Below are 26,274 nucleotides of genomic sequence, written 5' to 3'. Positions count from 1 at the left end.
CCTTCCCTACTGACAGGTTTTGGGAAGCCATAAAGCACACACCACAAGGGACCATTCCCTCAGTTGGTGATCATACTCTGGCGCTAGGTGCACAGAGGTCTCTAGAGATGTTCTGCCTGGGGCCAAGGAAGAAAACACTGCCTCGATGTGCTCTCTGACTAGAATACAGCTCTAATGAAGGCATGTGAGTGCACCAGATGTGAGCCCATAAATTTGGGGCAGCAGCAGACATTCCTCCTTGGTAGGCAGGAGGTTGCCAAAAGACTACCCTGTACTGCCTGCTGTGAGGGCAGCCAGCCCATAGTTCAAAATTCTCTGGGGCCTATCAGTAGCAACCAAAAGAGCCACTCACTGCGGAACATTCTGGCTGTGGTGAGTCCATTCCAAGGCTTGGCCTGAAACACAAAATTCAAAGCAGAAAGGCTTAAGGAAAGACTCCACCCATGGCTTCAGAACATGTGGGCCCTGGCACTATGGAGCAGGATAGAAAACCAAAGGTGGCAACACATCTTGGATATGTGGAAGCCATCTACACTGGGAGGAGTCTCAAGGGATTTCCTCGAGCGAGAGGCTGCTCCAACACCCACACCCAAACCCACACACACACCCACACCCAGGGCTCTGCAATGGACCAAAAATGCAGGCCATCCTGCCCCTGGATCCCTCTGTTAGGCCTCAGCGTAATCCTATTGAGCATGATTTTTTGGTCATCAGCTCTCTTCAGGACCATATGAGTTCTCATCATCGACCCAACTGAGGCCCTCCTCACTCACCTGCGCCCTGCCACATGTGAAGGCTTACCTCAGATGCTTCCTGGAAAGAAGGATGCCTGAAGGGATGTGCCATTCTGTCGAATCCACGTGCTGGGCCAAGGCTCATGGTGATTGCCCTAGGGAACATAGGCCAAACACAGATCTTCATTTCTCTGGGGACGATGGCTGCCAAGAGGTGAGAAGGACAGCTGTGAGAACTCCAACTCCATGCTAGATGCATTGGGGCACGTGTGTGCCACACGCTCATGCATCGAATGATGCTACAAGAAATACCTGCAGCAATACATCCAGGAACATAGGGCCCAAATGTACCTCCACGCAGAGACAGGAACACATAGCTGAAACGCATACAAACAGCTCCCTACAGAGCTTCCTTCCTGCCTCCCTTCCTCCAGAATGCTCTAGCTCCCTCCCCTTTGACCCTCGTCCTTGGCTCACTCCCTCCATCCATCCATACTTACAAAGATGAAGGCATGAGTGGACAGGTGGATCAATGCCATCTTATGTACCTTAATACTGTGTCAGGGGCAGATGAAATAACCAGTACGTATATGTCTCCCCAGGGAAGGACTAGCCTCATGGATCCTCCAGGCAGCACAAGGCCTGGCACCAGGTCTGCTTGGTGGGGAAAACACTGGGGGTGTTTCTGGGGGGAATGGAGACATTCCTCTGGGCCCGACCCTGGTGTGGGCAAGCGTGTGCTGGCCGATGTCACACTCGGCTTGTCCATGTGCACAACACCCAGACAATGAGGCCTTTATGTCCCACACAGTGGACATTCACAGGAGCTGGAGGGAGCTCTCTTGGTAGGCAGTGGCTCCCGTAGAGGAAGGCCAGCCCAAGAGATGCCACAGGCCTGTATCTGTATGCAGAACCCATGAAAGGGCCTGTCTGAGAAAACTGGCCTATCTGAGGGCCCATGATCCCTCACAGAGACCTGGGAAACCCCATTCCAGCAAGGGACCAGCCCTTCAGCTCTCACAAGAGCCAAGAGCATCTAGCTGCCAAGTCCCTGATGAAGGGTCCTTGTTGCCTCTCACCACCTCCAGGCCTGGCCCCACATCCTCCCAACCAACACTTCTTGGAAGTCACTCAAGCACACCCCACAACTGACCATAAGCTCAGTCCATCCTCGTGCTCTGCCTCGACATGCACAGAGATCTGCGTGGTTGCTCCCCAGGGCAACACGTCATGAAATGGTGCCTCCATGGTCAGTCTTACTACACTTCAGGTCAATCGAGTTGAATTTCAAGGCCCGCATTCCGATCTGGTGGATGGGGAGCCATGTCAAGCATTCCTCCTTGGGGACCACAGAGATTCCCAAACAGGGCCAATTTCTTCTGTGGCAGCATTCCCTACTGTGGCCCGTGCAAGGCCACCAAACAACAGCCATGCAGCTACGCCCTCCTCAGCCCACATCCCGGGACCACCCCTCCCATTCAGGTCAACAGGGCCTCACGATGGACATGATAACGGGATGCCCAAGGGCTCTGCAAAGCCTTCATGGGGGAATGGACACCCAGAAGCCTTTTCTCCTCTGGAGGGGGCTCTCTGACAAACCAGTGGCTTCCGGAGAGGACGACCAACCCAGGAGAAGCTATGGTCCTGTGTATGCATGCAGACCCCATCAGAGGCCCCATTCGGATCAAGTGGCTCCAACAAAGCACCATGATCCCTCACAGAGTCCTGGCACAACCCCATTGAAGACCACGGCATGGCTTCCAGCCCTTGAAATAACCAGCAGCATCCTGCCTCCAAGCACCTGAGGATGGGCTCCTGCCTGCCTCTCACCATCTCTAGGCAGGGGGCATGAGCCTTCCCTACTGACAGGTTTTGGGAAGCCATAAAGCACACACCACAAGGGACCATTCCCTCAGTTGGTGATCATACTCTGGCGCTAGGTGCACAGAGGTCTCTAGAGATGTTCCACCTGGGGCCAAGGAAGAAAACACTGCCTCAATGTGCTCTCTGACTAGAATACAGCTCTAATGAAGGCATGTGAGTGCACCAGATGTGAGCCCATAAATTTGGGGCAGCAGCAGACATTCCTCCTTGGTAGGCAGGAGGTTGCCAAAAGACTACCCTGTACTGCCTGCTGTGAGGGCGGCCAGCCCATAGTTCAAAATTCTCTGGGGCCTATCAGTAGCAACCAAAAGAGCCACTCACTGCGGAACATTCTGGCTGTGGTGAGTCCATTCCAAGGCTTGGCCTGAAACACAAAATTCAAAGCAGAAAGGCTTAAGGAAAGACTCCACCCATGGCTTCAGAACATGTGGGCCCTGGCACTATGGAGCAGGATAGAAAACCAAAGGTGGCAACACATCTTGGATATGTGGAAGCCATCTACACTGGGAGGAGTCTCAAGGGATTTCCTCGAGCGAGAGGCTGCTCCAACACCCACACCCAAACCCACACACACACCCACACCCAGGGCTCTGCAATGGACCAAAAATGCAGGCCATCCTGCCCCTGGATCCCTCTGTTAGGCCTCAGCGTAATCCTATTGAGCATGATTTTTTGGTCATCAGCTCTCTTCAGGACCATATGAGTTCTCATCATCGACCCAACTGAGGCCCTCCTCACTCACCTGCGCCCTGCCACATGTGAAGGCTTACCTCAGATGCTTCCTGGAAAGAAGGATGCCTGAAGGGATGTGCCATTCTGTCGAATCCACGTGCTGGGCCAAGGCTCATGGTGATTGCCCTAGGGAACATAGGCCAAACACAGATCTTCATTTCTCTGGGGACGATGGCTGCCAAGAGGTGAGAAGGACAGCTGTGAGAACTCCAACTCCATGCTAGATGCATTGGGGCACGTGTGTGCCACACGCTCATGCATCGAATGATGCTACAAGAAATACCTGCAGCAATACACCCAGGAACATAGGGCCCAAATGTACCTCCACGCAGAGACAGGAACACATAGCTGAAACGCATACAAACAGCTCCCTACATAGCTTCCTTCCTGCCTCCCTTCCTCCAGAATGCTCTAGCTCCCTCCCCTTTGACCCTCGTCCTTGGCTCACTCCCTCCATCCATCCATACTTACAAAGATGAAGGCATGAGTGGACAGGTGGATCAATGCCATCTTATGTACCTTAATACTGTGTCAGGGGCAGATGAAATAACCAGTACGTATATGTCTCCCCAGGGAAGGACTAGCCTCATGGATCCTCCAGGCAGCACAAGGCCTGGCACCAGGTCTGCTTGGTGGGGAAAACACTGGGGGTGTTTCTGGGGGGAATGGAGACATTCCTCTGGGCCCGACCCTGGTGTGGGCAAGCGTGTGCTGGCCGATGTCACACTCGGCTTGTCCATGTGCACAACATCCAGACAATGAGGCCTTTATGTCCCACACAGTGGACATTCACAGGAGCTGGAGGGAGCTCTCTTGGTAGGCAGTGGCTCCCGTAGAGGAAGGCCAGCCCAAGAGATGCCACAGGCCTGTATCTGTATGCAGAACCCATGAAAGGGCCTGTCTGAGTAAACTGGCCTATCTGAGGGCCCATGATCCCTCACAGAGACCTGGGAAACCCCATTCCAGCAAGGGACCAGCCCTTCAGCTCTCACAAGAGCCAAGAGCATCTAGCTGCCAAGTCCCTGATGAAGGGTCCTTGTTGCCTCTCACCACCTCCAGGCCTGGCCCCACATCCTCCCAACCAACACTTCTTGGAAGTCACTCAAGCACACCCCACAACTGACCATAAGCTCAGTCCATCCTCGTGCTCTGCCTCGACATGCACAGAGATCTGCGTGGTTGCTCCCCAGGGCAACACGTCATGAAATGGTGCCTCCATGGTCAGTCTTACTACACTTCAGGTCAATCGAGTTGAATTTCAAGGCCCGCATTCCGATCTGGTGGATGGGGAGCCATGTCAAGCATTCCTCCTTGGGGACCACAGAGATTCCCAAACAGGGCCAATTTCTTCTGTGGCAGCATTCCCTACTGTGGCCCGTGCAAGGCCACCAAACAACAGCCATGCAGCTACGCCCTCCTCAGCCCACATCCCGGGACCACCCCTCCCATTCAGGTCAACAGGGCCTCACGATGGACATGATAACGGGATGCCCAAGGGCTCTGCAAAGCCTTCATGGGGGAATGGACACCCAGAAGCCTTTTCTCCTCTGGAGGGGGCTCTCTGACAAACCAGTGGCTTCCGGAGAGGACGACCAACCCAGGAGAAGCTATGGTCCTGTGTATGCATGCAGACCCCATCAGAGGCCCCATTCGGATCAAGTGGCTCCAACAAAGCACCATGATCCCTCACAGAGTCCTGGCACAACCCCATTGAAGACCACGGCATGGCTTCCAGCCCTTGAAATAACCAGCAGCATCCTGCCTCCAAGCACCTGAGGATGGGCTCCTGCCTGCCTCTCACCATCTCTAGGCAGGGGGCATGAGCCTTCCCTACTGACAGGTTTTGGGAAGCCATAAAGCACACACCACAAGGGACCATTCCCTCAGTTGGTGATCATACTCTGGCGCTAGGTGCACAGAGGTCTCTAGAGATGTTCCACCTGGGGCCAAGGAAGAAAACACTGCCTCGATGTGCTCTCTGACTAGAATACAGCTCTAATGAAGGCATGTGAGTGCACCAGATGTGAGCCCATAAATTTGGGGCAGCAGCAGACATTCCTCCTTGGTAGGCAGGAGGTTGCCAAAAGACTACCCTGTACTGCCTGCTGTGAGGGCGGCCAGCCCATAGTTCAAAATTCTCTGGGGCCTATCAGTAGCAACCAAAAGAGCCACTCACTGCGGAACATTCTGGCTGTGGTGAGTCCATTCCAAGGCTTGGCCTGAAACACAAAATTCAAAGCAGAAAGGCTTAAGGAAAGACTCCACCCATGGCTTCAGAACATGTGGGCCCTGGCACTATGGAGCAGGATAGAAAACCAAAGGTGGCAACACATCTTGGATATGTGGAAGCCATCTACACTGGGAGGAGTCTCAAGGGATTTCCTCGAGCGAGAGGCTGCTCCAACACCCACACCCAAACCCACACACACACCCACACCCAGGGCTCTGCAATGGACCAAAACTGCAGGCCATCCTGCCCCTGGATCCCTCTGTTAGGCCTCAGCGTAATCCTATTGAGCATGATTTTTTGGTCATCAGCTCTCTTCAGGACCATATGAGTTCTCATCATCGACCCAACTGAGGCCCTCCTCACTCACCTGCGCCCTGCCACATGTGAAGGCTTACCTCAGATGCTTCCTGGAAAGAAGGATGCCTGAAGGGATGTGCCATTCTGTCGAATCCACGTGCTGGGCCAAGGCTCATGGTGATTGCCCTAGGGAACATAGGCCAAACACAGATCTTCATTTCTCTGGGGACGATGGCTGCCAAGAGGTGAGAAGGACAGCTGTGAGAACTCCAACTCCATGCTAGATGCATTGGGGCACGTGTGTGCCACACGCTCATGCATCGAATGATGCTACAAGAAATACCTGCAGCAATACACCCAGGAACATAGGGCCCAAATGTACCTCCACGCAGAGACAGGAACACATAGCTGAAACGCATACAAACAGCTCCCTACATAGCTTCCTTCCTGCCTCCCTTCCTCCAGAATGCTCTAGCTCCCTCCCCTTTGACCCTCGTCCTTGGCTCACTCCCTCCATCCATCCATACTTACAAAGATGAAGGCATGAGTGGACAGGTGGATCAATGCCATCTTATGTACCTTAATACTGTGTCAGGGGCAGATGAAATAACCAGTACGTATATGTCTCCCCAGGGAAGGACTAGCCTCATGGATCCTCCAGGCAGCACAAGGCCTGGCACCAGGTCTGCTTGGTGGGGAAAACACTGGGGGTGTTTCTGGGGGGAATGGAGACATTCCTCTGGGCCCGACCCTGGTGTGGGCAAGCGTGTGCTGGCCGATGTCACACTCGGCTTGTCCATGTGCACAACACCCAGACAATGAGGCCTTTATGTCCCACACAGTGGACATTCACAGGAGCTGGAGGGAGCTCTCTTGGTAGGCAGTGGCTCCCGTAGAGGAAGGCCAGCCCAAGAGATGCCACAGGCCTGTATCTGTATGCAGAACCCATGAAAGGGCCTGTCTGAGTAAACTGGCCTATCTGAGGGCCCATGATCCCTCACAGAGACCTGGGAAACCCCATTCCAGCAAGGGACCAGCCCTTCAGCTCTCACAAGAGCCAAGAGCATCTAGCTGCCAAGTCCCTGATGAAGGGTCCTTGTTGCCTCTCACCACCTCCAGGCCTGGCCCCACATCCTCCCAACCAACACTTCTTGGAAGTCACTCAAGCACACCCCACAACTGACCATAAGCTCAGTCCATCCTCGTGCTCTGCCTCGACATGCACAGAGATCTGCGTGGTTGCTCCCCAGGGCAACACGTCATGAAATGGTGCCTCCATGGTCAGTCTTACTACACTTCAGGTCAATCGAGTTGAATTTCAAGGCCCGCATTCCGATCTGGTGGATGGGGAGCCATGTCAAGCATTCCTCCTTGGGGACCACAGAGATTCCCAAACAGGGCCAATTTCTTCTGTGGCAGCATTCCCTACTGTGGCCCGTGCAAGGCCACCAAACAACAGCCATGCAGCTACGCCCTCCTCAGCCCACATCCCGGGACCACCCCTCCCCTTCAGGTCAACAGGGCCTCACGATGGACATGATAACGGGATGCCCAAGGGCTCTGCAAAGCCTTCATGGGGGAATGGACACCCAGAAGCCTTTTCTCCTCTGGAGGGGGCTCTCTGACAAACCAGTGGCTTCCGGAGAGGACGACCAACCCAGGAGAAGCTATGGTCCTGTGTATGCATGCAGACCCCATCAGAGGCCCCATTCGGATCAAGTGGCTCCAACAAAGCACCATGATCCCTCACAGAGTCCTGGCACAACCCCATTGAAGACCACGGCATGGCTTCCAGCCCTTGAAATAACCAGCAGCATCCTGCCTCCAAGCACCTGAGGATGGGCTCCTGCCTGCCTCTCACCATCTCTAGGCAGGGGGCATGAGCCTTCCCTACTGACAGGTTTTGGGAAGCCATAAAGCACACACCACAAGGGACCATTCCCTCAGTTGGTGATCATACTCTGGCGCTAGGTGCACAGAGGTCTCTAGAGATGTTCCGCCTGGGGCCAAGGAAGAAAACACTGCCTCGATGTGCTCTCTGACTAGAATACAGCTCTAATGAAGGCATGTGAGTGCACCAGATGTGAGCCCATAAATTTGGGGCAGCAGCAGACATTCCTCCTTGGTAGGCAGGAGGTTGCCAAAAGACTACCCTGTACTGCCTGCTGTGAGGGCGGCCAGCCCATAGTTCAAAATTCTCTGGGGCCTATCAGTAGCAACCAAAAGAGCCACTCACTGCGGAACATTCTGGCTGTGGTGAGTCCATTCCAAGGCTTGGCCTGAAACACAAAATTCAAAGCAGAAAGGCTTAAGGAAAGACTCCACCCATGGCTTCAGAACATGTGGGCCCTGGCACTATGGAGCAGGATAGAAAACCAAAGGTGGCAACACATCTTGGATATGTGGAAGCCATCTACACTGGGAGGAGTCTCAAGGGATTTCCTCGAGCGAGAGGCTGCTCCAACACCCACACCCAAACCCACACACACACCCACACCCAGGGCTCTGCAATGGACCAAAAATGCAGGCCATCCTGCCCCTGGATCCCTCTGTTAGGCCTCAGCGTAATCCTATTGAGCATGATTTTTTGGTCATCAGCTCTCTTCAGGACCATATGAGTTCTCATCATCGACCCAACTGAGGCCCTCCTCACTCACCTGCGCCCTGCCACATGTGAAGGCTTACCTCAGATGCTTCCTGGAAAGAAGGATGCCTGAAGGGATGTGCCATTCTGTCGAATCCACGTGCTGGGCCAAGGCTCATGGTGATTGCCCTAGGGAACATAGGCCAAACACAGATCTTCATTTCTCTGGGGACGATGGCTGCCAAGAGGTGAGAAGGACAGCTGTGAGAACTCCAACTCCATGCTAGATGCATTGGGGCACGTGTGTGCCACACGCTCATGCATCGAATGATGCTACAAGAAATACCTGCAGCAATACATCCAGGAACATAGGGCCCAAATGTACCTCCACGCAGAGACAGGAACACATAGCTGAAACGCATACAAACAGCTCCCTACATAGCTTCCTTCCTGCCTCCCTTCCTCCAGAATGCTCTAGCTCCCTCCCCTTTGACCCTCGTCCTTGGCTCACTCCCTCCATCCATCCATACTTACAAAGATGAAGGCATGAGTGGACAGGTGGATCAATGCCATCTTATGTACCTTAATACTGTGTCAGGGGCAGATGAAATAACCAGTACGTATATGTCTCCCCAGGGAAGGACTAGCCTCATGGATCCTCCAGGCAGCACAAGGCCTGGCACCAGGTCTGCTTGGTGGGGAAAACACTGGGGGTGTTTCTGGGGGGAATGGAGACATTCCTCTGGGCCCGACCCTGGTGTGGGCAAGCGTGTGCTGGCCGATGTCACACTCGGCTTGTCCATGTGCACAACACCCAGACAATGAGGCCTTTATGTCCCACACAGTGGACATTCACAGGAGCTGGAGGGAGCTCTCTTGGTAGGCAGTGGCTCCCGTAGAGGAAGGCCAGCCCAAGAGATGCCACAGGCCTGTATCTGTATGCAGAACCCATGAAAGGGCCTGTCTGAGTAAACTGGCCTATCTGAGGGCCCATGATCCCTCACAGAGACCTGGGAAACCCCATTCCAGCAAGGGACCAGCCCTTCAGCTCTCACAAGAGCCAAGAGCATCTAGCTGCCAAGTCCCTGATGAAGGGTCCTTGTTGCCTCTCACCACCTCCAGGCCTGGCCCCACATCCTCCCAACCAACACTTCTTGGAAGTCACTCAAGCACACCCCACAACTGACCATAAGCTCAGTCCATCCTCGTGCTCTGCCTCGACATGCACAGAGATCTGCGTGGTTGCTCCCCAGGGCAACACGTCATGAAATGGTGCCTCCATGGTCAGTCTTACTACACTTCAGGTCAATCGAGTTGAATTTCAAGGCCCGCATTCCGATCTGGTGGATGGGGAGCCATGTCAAGCATTCCTCCTTGGGGACCACAGAGATTCCCAAACAGGGCCAATTTCTTCTGTGGCAGCATTCCCTACTGTGGCCCGTGCAAGGCCACCAAACAACAGCCATGCAGCTACGCCCTCCTCAGCCCACATCCCGGTACCACCCCTCCCATTCAGGTCAACAGGGCCTCACGATGGACATGATAACGGGATGCCCAAGGGCTCTGCAAAGCCTTCATGGGGGAATGGACACCCAGAAGCCTTTTCTCCTCTGGAGGGGGCTCTCTGACAAACCAGTGGCTTCCGGAGAGGACGACCAACCCAGGAGAAGCTATGGTCCTGTGTATGCATGCAGACCCCATCAGAGGCCCCATTCGGATCAAGTGGCTCCAACAAAGCACCATGATCCCTCACAGAGTCCTGGCACAACCCCATTGAAGACCACGGCATGGCTTCCAGCCCTTGAAATAACCAGCAGCATCCTGCCTCCAAGCACCTGAGGATGGGCTCCTGCCTGCCTCTCACCATCTCTAGGCAGGGGGCATGAGCCTTCCCTACTGACAGGTTTTGGGAAGCCATAAAGCACACACCACAAGGGACCATTCCCTCAGTTGGTGATCATACTCTGGCGCTAGGTGCACAGAGGTCTCTAGAGATGTTCCGCCTGGGGCCAAGGAAGAAAACACTGCCTCGATGTGCTCTCTGACTAGAATACAGCTCTAATGAAGGCATGTGAGTGCACCAGATGTGAGCCCATAAATTTGGGGCAGCAGCAGACATTCCTCCTTGGTAGGCAGGAGGTTGCCAAAAGACTACCCTGTACTGCCTGCTGTGAGGGCGGCCAGCCCATAGTTCAAAATTCTCTGGGGCCTATCAGTAGCAACCAAAAGAGCCACTCACTGCGGAACATTCTGGCTGTGGTGAGTCCATTCCAAGGCTTGGCCTGAAACACAAAATTCAAAGCAGAAAGGCTTAAGGAAAGACTCCACCCATGGCTTCAGAACATGTGGGCCCTGGCACTATGGAGCAGGATAGAAAACCAAAGGTGGCAACACATCTTGGATATGTGGAAGCCATCTACACTGGGAGGAGTCTCAAGGGATTTCCTCGAGCGAGAGGCTGCTCCAACACCCACACCCAAACCCACACACACACCCACACCCAGGGCTCTGCAATGGACCAAAAATGCAGGCCATCCTGCCCCTGGATCCCTCTGTTAGGCCTCAGCGTAATCCTATTGAGCATGATTTTTTGGTCATCAGCTCTCTTCAGGACCATATGAGTTCTCATCATCGACCCAACTGAGGCCCTCCTCACTCACCTGCGCCCTGCCACATGTGAAGGCTTACCTCAGATGCTTCCTGGAAAGAAGGATGCCTGAAGGGATGTGCCATTCTGTTGAATCCACGTGCTGGGCCAAGGCTCATGGTGATTGCCCTAGGGAACATAGGCCAAACACAGATCTTCATTTCTCTGGGGACGATGGCTGCCAAGAGGTGAGAAGGACAGCTGTGAGAACTCCAACTCCATGCTAGATGCATTGGGGCACGTGTGTGCCACACGCTCATGCATCGAATGATGCTACAAGAAATACCTACAGCAATACATCCAGGAACATAGGGCCCAAATGTACCTCCACGCAGAGACAGGAACACATAGCTGAAACGCATACAAACAGCTCCCTACATAGCTTCCTTCCTGCCTCCCTTCCTCCAGAATGCTCTAGCTCCCTCCCCTTTGACCCTCGTCCTTGGCTCACTCCCTCCATCCATCCATACTTACAAAGATGAAGGCATGAGTGGACAGGTGGATCAATGCCATCTTATGTACCTTAATACTGTGTCAGGGGCAGATGAAATAACCAGTACGTATATGTCTCCCCAGGGAAGGACTAGCCTCATGGATCCTCCAGGCAGCACAAGGCCTGGCACCAGGTCTGCTTGGTGGGGAAAACACTGGGGGTGTTTCTGGGGGGAATGGAGACATTCCTCTGGGCCCGACCCTGGTGTGGGCAAGCGTGTGCTGGCCGATGTCACACTCGGCTTGTCCATGTGCACAACACCCAGACAATGAGGCCTTTATGTCCCACACAGTGGACATTCACAGGAGCTGGAGGGAGCTCTCTTGGTAGGCAGTGGCTCCCGTAGAGGAAGGCCAGCCCAAGAGATGCCACAGGCCTGTATCTGTATGCAGAACCCATGAAAGGGCCTGTCTGAGTAAACTGGCCTATCTGAGGGCCCATGATCCCTCCCAGAGACCTGGGAAACCCCATTCCAGCAAGGGACCAGCCCTTCAGCTCTCACAAGAGCCAAGAGCATCTAGCTGCCAAGTCCCTGATGAAGGGTCCTTGTTGCCTCTCACCACCTCCAGGCCTGGCCCCACATCCTCCCAACCAACACTTGGAAGTCACTCAAGCACACCCCACAACTGACCATAAGCTCAGTCCATCCTCGTGCTCTGCCTCAACATGCACAGAGATCTGCGTGGTTGCTCCCCAGGGCAACACGTCATGAAATGGTGCCTCCATGGTCAGTCTTACTACACTTCAGGTCAATCGAGTTGAATTTCAAGGCCCGCATTCCGATCTGGTGGATGGGGAGCCATGTCAAGCATTCCTCCTTGGGGACCACAGAGATTCCCAAACAGGGCCAATTTCTTCTGTGGCAGCATTCCCTACTGTGGCCCGTGCAAGGCCACCAAACAACAGCCATGCAGCTACGCCCTCCTCAGCCCACATCCCGGGACCACCCCTCCCCTTCAGGTCAACAGGGCCTCACGATGGACATGATAACGGGATGCCCAAGGGCTCTGCAAAGCCTTCATGGGGGAATGGACACCCAGAAGCCTTTTCTCCTCTGGAGGGGGCTCTCTGACAAACCAGTGGCTTCCGGAGAGGACGACCAACCCAGGAGAAGCTATGGTCCTGTGTATGCATGCAGACCCCATCAGAGGCCCCATTCGGATCAAGTGGCTCCAACAAAGCACCATGATCCCTCACAGAGTCCTGGCACAACCCCATTGAAGACCACGGCATGGCTTCCAGCCCTTGAAATAACCAGCAACATCCTGCCTCCAAGCACCTGAGGATGGGCTCCTGCCTGCCTCTCACCATCTCTAGGCAGGGGGCATGAGCCTTCCCTACTGACAGGTTTTGGGAAGCCATAAAGCACACACCACAAGGGACCATTCCCTCAGTTGGTGATCATACTCTGGCGCTAGGTGCACAGAGGTCTCTAGAGATGTTCCGCCTGGGGCCAAGGAAGAAAACACTGCCTCGATGTGCTCTCTGACTAGAATACAGCTCTAATGAAGGCATGTGAGTGCACCAGATGTGAGCCCATAAATTTGGGGCAGCAGCAGACATTCCTCCTTGGTAGGCAGGAGGTTGCCAAAAGACTACCCTGTACTGCCTGCTGTGAGGGCGGCCAGCCCATAGTTCAAAATTCTCTGGGGCCTATCAGTAGCAACCAAAAGAGCCACTCACTGCGGAACATTCTGGCTGTGGTGAGTCCATTCCAAGGCTTGGCCTGAAACACAAAATTCAAAGCAGAAAGGCTTAAGGAAAGACTCCACCCATGGCTTCAGAACATGTGGGCCCTGGCACTATGGAGCAGGATAGAAAACCAAAGGTGGCAACACATCTTGGATATGTGGAAGCCATCTACACTGGGAGGAGTCTCAAGGGATTTCCTCGAGCGAGAGGCTGCTCCAACACCCACACCCAAACCCACACACACACCCACACCCAGGGCTCTGCAATGGACCAAAATGCAGGCCATCCTGCCCCTGGATCCCTCTGTTAGGCCTCAGCGTAATCCTATTGAGCATGATTTTTTGGTCATCAGCTCTCTTCAGGACCATATGAGTTCTCATCATCGACCCAACTGAGGCCCTCCTCACTCACCTGCGCCCTGCCACATGTGAAGGCTTACCTCAGATGCTTCCTGGAAAGAAGGATGCCTGAAGGGATGTGCCATTCTGTCGAATCCACGTGCTGGGCCAAGGCTCATGGTGATTGCCCTAGGGAACATAGGCCAAACACAGATCTTCATTTCTCTGGGGACGATGGCTGCCAAGAGGTGAGAAGGACAGCTGTGAGAACTCCAACTCCATGCTAGATGCATTGGGGCACGTGTGTGCCACACGCTCATGCATCGAATGATGCTACAAGAAATACCTGCAGCAATACATCCAGGAACATAGGGCCCAAATGTACCTCCACGCAGAGACAGGAACACATAGCTGAAACGCATACAAACAGCTCCCTACATAGCTTCCTTCCTGCCTCCCTTCCTCCAGAATGCTCTAGCTCCCTCCCCTTTGACCCTCGTCCTTGGCTCACTCCCTCCATCCATCCATACTTACAAAGATGAAGGCATGAGTGGACAGGTGGATCAATGCCATCTTATGTACCTTAATACTGTGTCAGGGGCAGATGAAATAACCAGTACGTATATGTCTCCCCAGGGAAGGACTAGCCTCATGGATCCTCCAGGCAGCACAAGGCCTGGCACCAGGTCTGCTTGGTGGGGAAAACACTGGGGGTGTTTCTGGGGGGAATGGAGACATTCCTCTGGGCCCGACCCTGGTGTGGGCAAGCGTGTGCTGGCCGATGTCACACTCGGCTTGTCCATGTGCACAACACCCAGACAATGAGGCCTTTATGTCCCACACAGTGGACATTCACAGGAGCTGGAGGGAGCTCTCTTGGTAGGCAGTGGCTCCCGTAGAGGAAGGCCAGCCCAAGAGATGCCACAGGCCTGTATCTGTATGCAGAACCCATGAAAGGGCCTGTCTGAGTAAACTGGCCTATCTGAGGGCCCATGATCCCTCACAGAGACCTGGGAAACCCCATTCCAGCAAGGGACCAGCCCTTCAGCTCTCACAAGAGCCAAGAGCATCTAGCTGCCAAGTCCCTGATGAAGGGTCCTTGTTGCCTCTCACCACCTCCAGGCCTGGCCCCACATCCTCCCAACCAACACTTGGAAGTCACTCAAGCACACCCCACAACTGACCATAAGCTCAGTCCATCCTCGTGCTCTGCCTCAACATGCACAGAGATCTGCGTGGTTGCTCCCCAGGGCAACACGTCATGAAATGGTGCCTCCATGGTCAGTCTTACTACACTTCAGGTCAATCGAGTTGAATTTCAAGGCCCGCATTCCGATCTGGTGGATGGGGAGCCATGTCAAGCATTCCTCCTTGGGGACCACAGAGATTCCCAAACAGGGCCAGTTTCTTCTGTGGCAGCATTCCCTACTGTGGCCCGTGCAAGGCCACCAAACAACAGCCATGCAGCTACGCCCTCCTCAGCCCACATCCCGGGACCACCCCTCCCCTTCAGGTCAACAGGGCCTCACGATGGACATGATAACGGGATGCCCAAGGGCTCTGCAAAGCCTTCATGGGGGAATGGACACCCAGAAGCCTTTTCTCCTCTGGAGGGGGCTCTCTGACAAACCAGTGGCTTCCGGAGAGGACGACCAACCCAGGAGAAGCTATGGTCCTGTGTATGCATGCAGACCCCATCAGAGGCCCCATTCGGATCAAGTGGCTCCAACAAAGCACCATGATCCCTCACAGAGTCCTGGCACAACCCCATTGAAGACCACGGCATGGCTTCCAGCCCTTGAAATAACCAGCAACATCCTGCCTCCAAGCACCTGAGGATGGGCTCCTGCCTGCCTCTCACCATCTCTAGGCAGGGGGCATGAGCCTTCCCTACTGACAGGTTTTGGGAAGCCATAAAGCACACACCACAAGGGACCATTCCCTCAGTTGGTGATCATACTCTGGCGCTAGGTGCACAGAGGTCTCTAGAGATGTTCCGCCTGGGGCCAAGGAAGAAAACACTGCCTCGATGTGCTCTCTGACTAGAATACAGCTCTAATGAAGGCATGTGAGTGCACCAGATGTGAGCCCATAAATTTGGGGCAGCAGCAGACATTCCTCCTTGGTAGGCAGGAGGTTGCCAAAAGACTACCCTGTACTGCCTGCTGTGAGGGCGGCCAGCCCATAGTTCAAAATTCTCTGGGGCCTATCAGTAGCAACCAAAAGAGCCACTCACTGCGGAACATTCTGGCTGTGGTGAGTCCATTCCAAGGCTTGGCCTGAAACACAAAATTCAAAGCAGAAAGGCTTAAGGAAAGACTCCACCCATGGCTTCAGAACATGTGGGCCCTGGCACTATGGAGCAGGATAGAAAACCAAAGGTGGCAACACATCTTGGATATGTGGAAGCCATCTACACTGGGAGGAGTCTCAAGGGATTTCCTCGAGTGAGAGGCTGCTCCAACACCCACACCCAAACCCACACACACACCCACACCCAGGGCTCTGCAATGGACCAAAAATGCAGGCCATCCTGCCCCTGGATCCCTCTGTTAGGCCTCAGCGTAATCCTATTGAGCATGATTTTTTGGTCATCAGCTCTCTTCAGGACCATATGAGTTCTCATCATCGACCCAACTGAGGCCCTCCTCACTCACCTGCGCCCTGCCACATGTGAAGGCTTACCTCAGATGCTTCCTGGAAAGAAGGATGCCTGAAGGGATGTGCCATTCTGTCGAATCCACGTGCTGGGCCAAGGCTCATGGTGATTGCCCTAGGGAACATAGGCCAAACACAGATCTTCATTTCTCTGGGGACGATGGCTGCCAAGAGGTGAGAAGGACAGCTGTGAGAACTCCAACTCCATGCTAGATGCATTGGGGCACGTGTGTGCCACACGCTCATGCATCGAATGATGCTACAAGAAATACCTGCAGCAATACATCCAGGAACATAGGGCCCAAATGTACCTCCACGCAGAGACAGGAACACATAGCTGAAACGCATACAAACAGCTCCCTACATAGCTTCCTTCCTGCCTCCCTTCCTCCAGAATGCTCTAGATCCCTCCCCTTTGACCCTCGTCCTTGGCTCACTCCCTCCATCCATCCATACTTACAAAGATGAAGGCATGAGTGGACAGGTGGATCAATGCCATCTTATGTACCTTAATACTGTGTCAGGGGCAGATGAAATAACCAGTACGTATATGTCTCCCCAGGGAAGGACTAGCCTCATGGATCCTCCAGGCAGCACAAGGCCTGGCACCAGGTCTGCTTGGCGGGGAAAACACTGGGGGTGTTTCTGGGGGGAATGGAGACATTCCTCTGGGCCCGACCCTGGTGTGGGCAAGCGTGTGCTGGCCGATGTCACACTCGGCTTGTCCATGTGCACAACACCCAGACAATGAGGCCTTTATGTCCCACACAGTGGACATTCACAGGAGCTGGAGGGAGCTCTCTTGGTAGGCAGTGACTCCCGTAGAGGAAGGCCAGCCCAAGAGATGCCACAGGCCTGTATCTGTATGCAGAACCCATGAAAGGGCCTGTCTGAGTAAACTGGCCTATCTGAGGGCCCATGATCCCTCACAGAGACCTGGGAAACCCCATTCCAGCAAGGGACCAGCCCTTCAGCTCTCACAAGAGCCAAGAGCATCTAGCTGCCAAGTCCCTGATGAAGGGTCCTTGTTGCCTCTCACCACCTCCAGGCCTGGCCCCACATCCTCCCAACCAACACTTCTTGGAAGTCACTCAAGCACACCCCACAACTGACCATAAGCTCAGTCCATCCTCGTGCTCTGCCTCGACATGCACAGAGATCTGCGTGGTTGCTCCCCAGGGCAACACGTCATGAAATGGTGCCTCCATGGTCAGTCTTACTACACTTCAGGTCAATCGAGTTGAATTTCAAGGCCCGCATTCCGATCTGGTGGATGGGGAGCCATGTCAAGCATTCCTCCTTGGGGACCACAGAGATTCCCAAACAGGGCCAATTTCTTCTGTGGCAGCATTCCCTACTGTGGCCCGTGCAAGGCCACCAAACAACAGCCATGCAGCTACGCCCTCCTCAGCCCACATCCCGGGACCACCCCTCCCCTTCAGGTCAACAGGGCCTCATGATGGACATGATAACGGGATGCCCAAGGGCTCTGCAAAGCCTTCATGGGGGAATGGACACCCAGAAGCCTTTTCTCCTCTGGAGGGGGCTCTCTGACAAACCAGTGGCTTCCGGAGAGGACGACCAACCCAGGAGAAGCTATGGTCCTGTGTATGCATGCAGACCCCATCAGAGGCCCCATTCGGATCAAGTGGCTCCAACAAAGCACCATGATCCCTCACAGAGTCCTGGCACAACCCCATTGAAGACCACGGCATGGCTTCCAGCCCTTGAAATAACCAGCAGCATCCTGCCTCCAAGCACCTGAGGATGGGCTCCTGCCTGCCTCTCACCATCTCTAGGCAGGGGGCATGAGCCTTCCCTACTGACAGGTTTTGGGAAGCCATAAAGCACACACCACAAGGGACCATTCCCTCAGTTGGTGATCATACTCTGGCGCTAGGTGCACAGAGGTCTCTAGAGATGTTCCGCCTGGGGCCAAGGAAGAAAACACTGCCTCGATGTGCTCTCTGACTAGAATACAGCTCTAATGAAGGCATGTGAGTGCACCAGATGTGAGCCCATAAATTTGGGGCAGCAGCAGACATTCCTCCTTGGTAGGCAGGAGGTTGCCAAAAGACTACCCTGTACTGCCTGCTGTGAGGGCGGCCAGCCCATAGTTCAAAATTCTCTGGGGCCTATCAGTAGCAACCAAAAGAGCCACTCACTGCGGAACATTCTGGCTGTGGTGAGTCCATTCCAAGGCTTGGCCTGAAACACAAAATTCAAAGCAGAAAGGCTTAAGGAAAGACTCCACCCATGGCTTCAGAACATGTGGGCCCTGGCACTATGGAGCAGGATAGAAAACCAAAGGTGGCAACACATCTTGGATATGTGGAAGCCATCTACACTGGGAGGAGTCTCAAGGGATTTCCTCGAGTGAGAGGCTGCTCCAACACCCACACCCAAACCCACACACACACCCACACCCAGGGCTCTGCAATGGACCAAAAATGCAGGCCATCCTGCCCCTGGATCCCTCTGTTAGGCCTCAGCGTAATCCTATTGAGCATGATTTTTTGGTCATCAGCTCTCTTCAGGACCATATGAGTTCTCATCATCGACCCAACTGAGGCCCTCCTCACTCACCTGCGCCCTGCCACATGTGAAGGCTTACCTCAGATGCTTCCTGGAAAGAAGGATGCCTGAAGGGATGTGCCATTCTGTCGAATCCACGTGCTGGGCCAAGGCTCATGGTGATTGCCCTAGGGAACATAGGCCAAACACAGATCTTCATTTCTCTGGGGACGATGGCTGCCAAGAGGTGAGAAGGACAGCTGTGAGAACTCCAACTCCATGCTAGATGCATTGGGGCACGTGTGTGCCACACGCTCATGCATCGAATGATGCTACAAGAAATACCTGCAGCAATACATCCAGGAACATAGGGCCCAAATGTACCTCCACGCAGAGACAGGAACACATAGCTGAAACGCATACAAACAGCTCCCTACATAGCTTCCTTCCTGCCTCCCTTCCTCCAGAATGCTCTAGATCCCTCCCCTTTGACCCTCGTCCTTGGCTCACTCCCTCCATCCATCCATACTTACAAAGATGAAGGCATGTGTGGACAGGTGGATCAATGCCATCTTATGTACCTTAATACTGTGTCAGGGGCAGATGAAATAACCAGTACGTATATGTCTCCCCAGGGAAGGACTAGCCTCATGGATCCTCCAGGCAGCACAAGGCCTGGCACCAGGTCTGCTTGGCGGGGAAAACACTGGGGGTGTTTCTGGGGGGAATGGAGACATTCCTCTGGGCCCGACCCTGGTGTGGGCAAGCGTGTGCTGGCCGATGTCACACTCGGCTTGTCCATGTGCACAACACCCAGACAATGAGGCCTTTATGTCCCACACAGTGGACATTCACAGGAGCTGGAGGGAGCTCTCTTGGTAGGCAGTGACTCCCGTAGAGGAAGGCCAGCCCAAGAGATGCCACAGGCCTGTATCTGTATGCAGAACCCATGAAAGGGCCTGTCTGAGTAAACTGGCCTATCTGAGGGCCCATGATCCCTCACAGAGACCTGGGAAACCCCATTCCAGCAAGGGACCAGCCCTTCAGCTCTCACAAGAGCCAAGAGCATCTAGCTGCCAAGTCCCTGATGAAGGGTCCTTGTTGCCTCTCACCACCTCCAGGCCTGGCCCCACATCCTCCCAACCAACACTTCTTGGAAGTCACTCAAGCACACCCCACAACTGACCATAAGCTCAGTCCATCCTCGTGCTCTGCCTCGACATGCACAGAGATCTGCGTGGTTGCTCCCCAGGGCAACACGTCATGAAATGGTGCCTCCATGGTCAGTCTTACTACACTTCAGGTCAATCGAGTTGAATTTCAAGGCCCGCATTCCGATCTGGTGGATGGGGAGCCATGTCAAGCATTCCTCCTTGGGGACCACAGAGATTCCCAAACAGGGCCAATTTCTTCTGTGGCAGCATTCCCTACTGTGGCCCGTGCAAGGCCACCAAACAACAGCCATGCAGCTACGCCCTCCTCAGCCCACATCCCGGGACCACCCCTCCCCTTCAGGTCAACAGGGCCTCATGATGGACATGATAACGGGATGCCCAAGGGCTCTGCAAAGCCTTCATGGGGGAATGGACACCCAGAAGCCTTTTCTCCTCTGGAGGGGGCTCTCTGACAAACCAGTGGCTTCCGGAGAGGACGACCAACCCAGGAGAAGCTATGGTCCTGTGTATGCATGCAGACCCCATCAGAGGCCCCATTCGGATCAAGTGGCTCCAACAAAGCACCATGATCCCTCACAGAGTCCTGGCACAACCCCATTGAAGACCACGGCATGGCTTCCAGCCCTTGAAATAACCAGCAGCATCCTGCCTCCAAGCACCTGAGGATGGGCTCCTGCCTGCCTCTCACCATCTCTAGGCAGGGGGCATGAGCCTTCCCTACTGACAGGTTTTGGGAAGCCATAAAGCACACACCACAAGGGACCATTCCCTCAGTTGGTGATCATACTCTGGCGCTAGGTGCACAGAGGTCTCTAGAGATGTTCCGCCTGGGGCCAAGGAAGAAAACACTGCCTCGATGTGCTCTCTGACTAGAATACAGCTCTAATGAAGGCATGTGAGTGCACCAGATGTGAGCCCATAAATTTGGGGCAGCAGCAGACATTCCTCCTTGGTAGGCAGGAGGTTGCCAAAAGACTACCCTGTACTGCCTGCTGTGAGGGCGGCCAGCCCATAGTTCAAAATTCTCTGGGGCCTATCAGTAGCAACCAAAAGAGCCACTCACTGCGGAACATTCTGGCTGTGGTGAGTCCATTCCAAGGCTTGGCCTGAAACACAAAATTCAAAGCAGAAAGGCTTAAGGAAAGACTCCACCCATGGCTTCAGAACATGTGGGCCCTGGCACTATGGAGCAGGATAGAAAACCAAAGGTGGCAACACATCTTGGATATGTGGAAGCCATCTACACTGGGAGGAGTCTCAAGGGATTTCCTCGAGTGAGAGGCTGCTCCAACACCCACACCCAAACCCACACACACACCCACACCCAGGGCTCTGCAATGGACCAAAAATGCAGGCCATCCTGCCCCTGGATCCCTCTGTTAGGCCTCAGCGTAATCCTATTGAGCATGATTTTTTGGTCATCAGCTCTCTTCAGGACCATATGAGTTCTCATCATCGACCCAACTGAGGCCCTCCTCACTCACCTGCGCCCTGCCACATGTGAAGGCTTACCTCAGATGCTTCCTGGAAAGAAGGATGCCTGAAGGGATGTGCCATTCTGTCGAATCCACGTGCTGGGCCAAGGCTCATGGTGATTGCCCTAGGGAACATAGGCCAAACACAGATCTTCATTTCTCTGGGGACGATGGCTGCCAAGAGGTGAGAAGGACAGCTGTGAGAACTCCAACTCCATGCTAGATGCATTGGGGCACGTGTGTGCCACACGCTCATGCATCGAATGATGCTACAAGAAATACCTGCAGCAATACATCCAGGAACATAGGGCCCAAATGTACCTCCACGCAGAGACAGGAACACATAGCTGAAACGCATACAAACAGCTCCCTACATAGCTTCCTTCCTGCCTCCCTTCCTCCAGAATGCTCTAGATCCCTCCCCTTTGACCCTCGTCCTTGGCTCACTCCCTCCATCCATCCATACTTACAAAGATGAAGGCATGAGTGGACAGGTGGATCAATGCCATCTTATGTACCTTAATACTGTGTCAGGGGCAGATGAAATAACCAGTACGTATATGTCTCCCCAGGGAAGGACTAGCCTCATGGATCCTCCAGGCAGCACAAGGACTGGCACCAGGTCTGCTTGGCGGGGAAAACACTGGGGGTGTTTCTGGGGGGAATGGAGACATTCCTCTGGGCCCGACCCTGGTGTGGGCAAGCGTGTGCTGGCCGATGTCACACTCGGCTTGTCCATGTGCACAACACCCAGACAATGAGGCCTTTATGTCCCACACAGTGGACATTCACAGGAGCTGGAGGGAGCTCTCTTGGTAGGCAGTGACTCCCGTAGAGGAAGGCCAGCCCAAGAGATGCCACAGGCCTGTATCTGTATGCAGAACCCATGAAAGGGCCTGTCTGAGTAAACTGGCCTATCTGAGGGCCCATGATCCCTCACAGAGACCTGGGAAACCCCATTCCAGCAAGGGACCAGCCCTTCAGCTCTCACAAGAGCCAAGAGCATCTAGCTGCCAAGTCCCTGATGAAGGGTCCTTGTTGCCTCTCACCACCTCCAGGCCTGGCCCCACATCCTCCCAACCAACACTTCTTGGAAGTCACTCAAGCACACCCCACAACTGACCATAAGCTCAGTCCATCCTCGTGCTCTGCCTCGACATGCACAGAGATCTGCGTGGTTGCTCCCCAGGGCAACACGTCATGAAATGGTGCCTCCATGGTCAGTCTTACTACACTTCAGGTCAATCGAGTTGAATTTCAAGGCCCGCATTCCGATCTGGTGGATGGGGAGCCATGTCAAGCATTCCTCCTTGGGGACCACAGAGATTCCCAAACAGGGCCAATTTCTTCTGTGGCAGCATTCCCTACTGTGGCCCGTGCAAGGCCACCAAACAACAGCCATGCAGCTACGCCCTCCTCAGCCCACATCCCGGGACCACCCCTCCCCTTCAGGTCAACAGGGCCTCATGATGGACATGATAACGGGATGCCCAAGGGCTCTGCAAAGCCTTCATGGGGGAATGGACACCCAGAAGCCTTTTCTCCTCTGGAGGGGGCTCTCTGACAAACCAGTGGCTTCCGGAGAGGACGACCAACCCAGGAGAAGCTATGGTCCTGTGTATGCATGCAGACCCCATCAGAGGCCCCATTCGGATCAAGTGGCTCCAACAAAGCACCATGATCCCTCACAGAGTCCTGGCACAACCCCATTGAAGACCACGGCATGGCTTCCAGCCCTTGAAATAACCAGCAGCATCCTGCCTCCAAGCACCTGAGGATGGGCTCCTGCCTGCCTCTCACCATCTCTAGGCAGGGGGCATGAGCCTTCCCTACTGACAGGTTTTGGGAAGCCATAAAGCACACACCACAAGGGACCATTCCCTCAGTTGGTGATCATACTCTGGCGCTAGGTGCACAGAGGTCTCTAGAGATGTTCCGCCTGGGGCCAAGGAAGAAAACACTGCCTCGATGTGCTCTCTGACTAGAATACAGCTCTAATGAAGGCATGTGAGTGCACCAGATGTGAGCCCATAAATTTGGGGCAGCAGCAGACATTCCTCCTTGGTAGGCAGGAGGTTGCCAAAAGACTACCCTGTACTGCCTGCTGTGAGGGCGGCCAGCCCATAGTTCAAAATTCTCTGGGGCCTATCAGTAGCAACCAAAAGAGCCACTCACTGCGGAACATTCTGGCTGTGGTGAGTCCATTCCAAGGCTTGGCCTGAAACACAAAATTCAAAGCAGAAAGGCTTAAGGAAAGACTCCACCCATGGCTTCAGAACATGTGGGCCCTGGCACTATGGAGCAGGATAGAAAACCAAAGGTGGCAACACATCTTGGATATGTGGAAGCCATCTACACTGGGAGGAGTCTCAAGGGATTTCCTCGAGCGAGAGGCTGCTCCAACACCCACACCCAAACCCACACACACACCCACACCCAGGGCTCTGCAATGGACCAACAATGCAGGCCATCCTGCCCCTGGATCCCTCTGTTAGGCCTCAGCATAATCCTATTGAGCATGATTTTTTGGTCATCAGCTCTCTTCAGGACCATATGAGTTCTCATCATCGACCCAACTGAGGCCCTCCTCACTCACCTGCGCCCTGCCACATGTGAAGGCTTACCTCAGATGCTTCCTGGAAAGAAGGATGCCTGAAGGGATGTGCCATTCTGTCGAATCCACGTGCTGGGCCAAGGCTCATGGTGATTGCCCTAGGGAACATAGGCCAAACACAGATCTTCATTTCTCTGGGGACGATGGCTGCCAAGAGGTGAGAAGGACAGCTGTGAGAACTCCAACTCCATGCTAGATGCATTGGGGCACGTGTGTGCCACACGCTCATGCATCGAATGATGCTACAAGAAATACCTGCAGCAATACATCCAGGAACATAGGGCCCAAATGTACCTCCACGCAGAGACAGGAACACATAGCTGAAACGCATACAAACAGCTCCCTACATAGCTTCCTTCCTGCCTCCCTTCCTCCAGAATGCTCTAGCTCCCTCCCCTTTGACCCTCGTCCTTGGCTCACTCCCTCCATCCATCCATACTTACAAAGATGAAGGCATGAGTGGACAGGTGGATCAATGCCATCTTATGTACCTTAATACTGTGTCAGGGGCAGATGAAATAACCAGTACGTATATGTCTCCCCAGGGAAGGACTAGCCTCATGGATCCTCCAGGCAGCACAAGGCCTGGCACCAGGTCTGCTTGGTGGGGAAAACACTGGGGGTGTTTCTGGGGGGAATGGAGACATTCCTCTGGGCCCGACCCTGGTGTGGGCAAGCGTGTGCTGGCCGATGTCACACTCGGCTTGTCCATGTGCACAACACCCAGACAATGAGGCCTTTATGTCCCACACAGTGGACATTCACAGGAGCTGGAGGGAGCTCTCTTGGTAGGCAGTGGCTCCCGTAGAGGAAGGCCAGCCCAAGAGATGCCACAGGCCTGTATCTGTATGCAGAACCCATGAAAGGGCCTGTCTGAGTAAACTGGCCTATCTGAGGGCCCATGATCCCTCACAGAGACCTGGGAAACCCCATTCCAGCAAGGGACCAGCCCCTCAGCTCTCACAAGAGCCAAGAGCATCTAGCTGCCAAGTCCCTGATCAAGGGTCCTTGTTGCCTCTCCCCACCTCCAGGCCTGGCCCCACATCCTCCCAACCAACACTTCTTGGAAGTCACTCAAGCACACCCCACAACTGACCATAAGCTCAGTCCATCCTCGTGCTCTGCCTCGACATGCACAGAGATCTGCGTGGTTGCTCCCCAGGGCAACACGTCATGAAATGGTGCCTCCATGGTCAGTCTTACTACACTTCAGGTCAATCGAGTTGAATTTCAAGGCCTGCATTCTGATCTGGTGGATGGGGAGCCATGTCAAGCATTCCTCCTTGGGGACCACAGAGATTCCCAAACAGGGCCAATTTCTTCTGTGGCAGCATTCCCTACTGTGGCCCGTGCAAGGCCACCAAACAACAGCCATGCAGCTACGCCCTCCTCAGCCCACATCCCGGGACCACCCCTCCCCTTCAGGTCAACAGGGCCTCACGATGGACATGATAACGGGATGCCCAAGGGCTCTGCAAAGCCTTCATGGGGGAATGGACACCCAGAAGCCTTTTCTCCTCTGGAGGGGGCTCTCTGACAAACCAGTGGCTTCCGGAGAGGACGACCAACCCAGGAGAAGCTATGGTCCTGTGTATGCATGCAGACCCCATCAGAGGCCCCATTCGGATCAAGTGGCTCCAACAAAGCACCATGATCCCTCACAGAGTCCTGGCACAACCCCATTGAAGACCACGGCATGGCTTCCAGCCCTTGAAATAACCAGCAGCATCCTGCCTCCAAGCACCTGAGGATGGGCTCCTGCCTGCCTCTCACCATCTCTAGGCAGGGGGCATGAGCCTTCCCTACTGACAGGTTTTGGGAAGCCATAAAGCACACACCACAAGGGACCATTCCCTCAGTTGGTGATCATACTCTGGCGCTAGGTGCACAGAGGTCTCTAGAGATGTTCCGCCTGGGGCCAAGGAAGAAAACACTGCCTCGATGTGCTCTCTGACTAGAATACAGCTCTAATGAAGGCATGTGAGTGCACCAGATGTGAGCCCATAAATTTGGGGCAGCAGCAGACATTCCTCCTTGGTAGGCAGGAGGTTGCCAAAAGACTACCCTGTACTGCCTGCTGTGAGGGCGGCCAGCCCATAGTTCAAAATTCTCTGGGGCCTATCAGTAGCAACCAAAAGAGCCACTCACTGCGGAACATTCTGGCTGTGGTGAGTCCATTCCAAGGCTTGGCCTGAAACACAAAATTC

At 54.2% G+C, this 26,274-nt stretch overlaps 10 non-coding genes across 10 annotated transcripts; all 10 read right to left on the bottom strand.

The window, feature by feature from the left end:
* Positions 1-670: 670 nt before the first annotated feature.
* On the bottom strand, positions 671-751 carry LOC130847718 (small nucleolar RNA SNORD115). The gene has a single exon (XR_009052461.1). It is a non-coding gene; the product is annotated as a small nucleolar RNA SNORD115 (small nucleolar RNA).
* A 2,506-nt stretch (positions 752-3,257) lies between these two features.
* On the bottom strand, positions 3,258-3,338 carry LOC130847717 (small nucleolar RNA SNORD115). Its single transcript, XR_009052460.1, has one exon. It is a non-coding gene; the product is annotated as a small nucleolar RNA SNORD115 (small nucleolar RNA).
* Positions 3,339-5,844: 2,506 nt separating this feature from the next.
* On the bottom strand, positions 5,845-5,925 carry LOC130847716 (small nucleolar RNA SNORD115). The gene has a single exon (XR_009052459.1). It is a non-coding gene; the product is annotated as a small nucleolar RNA SNORD115 (small nucleolar RNA).
* A 2,506-nt stretch (positions 5,926-8,431) lies between these two features.
* LOC130847715 (small nucleolar RNA SNORD115) lies at positions 8,432-8,512 on the bottom strand. Its single transcript, XR_009052458.1, has one exon. It is a non-coding gene; the product is annotated as a small nucleolar RNA SNORD115 (small nucleolar RNA).
* A 2,506-nt stretch (positions 8,513-11,018) lies between these two features.
* LOC130847714 (small nucleolar RNA SNORD115) lies at positions 11,019-11,099 on the bottom strand. The gene has a single exon (XR_009052457.1). It is a non-coding gene; the product is annotated as a small nucleolar RNA SNORD115 (small nucleolar RNA).
* Positions 11,100-13,601: 2,502 nt separating this feature from the next.
* On the bottom strand, positions 13,602-13,682 carry LOC130847713 (small nucleolar RNA SNORD115). The gene has a single exon (XR_009052456.1). It is a non-coding gene; the product is annotated as a small nucleolar RNA SNORD115 (small nucleolar RNA).
* A 2,503-nt stretch (positions 13,683-16,185) lies between these two features.
* Positions 16,186-16,266, bottom strand: LOC130847712 (small nucleolar RNA SNORD115). The gene has a single exon (XR_009052455.1). It is a non-coding gene; the product is annotated as a small nucleolar RNA SNORD115 (small nucleolar RNA).
* A 2,506-nt stretch (positions 16,267-18,772) lies between these two features.
* On the bottom strand, positions 18,773-18,853 carry LOC130847711 (small nucleolar RNA SNORD115). The gene has a single exon (XR_009052454.1). It is a non-coding gene; the product is annotated as a small nucleolar RNA SNORD115 (small nucleolar RNA).
* Positions 18,854-21,359: 2,506 nt separating this feature from the next.
* Positions 21,360-21,440, bottom strand: LOC130847709 (small nucleolar RNA SNORD115). The gene has a single exon (XR_009052452.1). It is a non-coding gene; the product is annotated as a small nucleolar RNA SNORD115 (small nucleolar RNA).
* A 2,506-nt stretch (positions 21,441-23,946) lies between these two features.
* Positions 23,947-24,027, bottom strand: LOC130846895 (small nucleolar RNA SNORD115). The gene has a single exon (XR_009051690.1). It is a non-coding gene; the product is annotated as a small nucleolar RNA SNORD115 (small nucleolar RNA).
* Positions 24,028-26,274: the final 2,247 nt, after the last annotated feature.

The sequence above is a fragment of the Hippopotamus amphibius genome, chromosome 2 (assembly GCF_030028045.1).
Source record: "Hippopotamus amphibius kiboko isolate mHipAmp2 chromosome 2, mHipAmp2.hap2, whole genome shotgun sequence".
Classification (NCBI taxonomy): domain Eukaryota; kingdom Metazoa; phylum Chordata; class Mammalia; order Artiodactyla; family Hippopotamidae; genus Hippopotamus; species Hippopotamus amphibius.
This window is presented reverse-complemented; position numbering and strand designations above follow the sequence as displayed.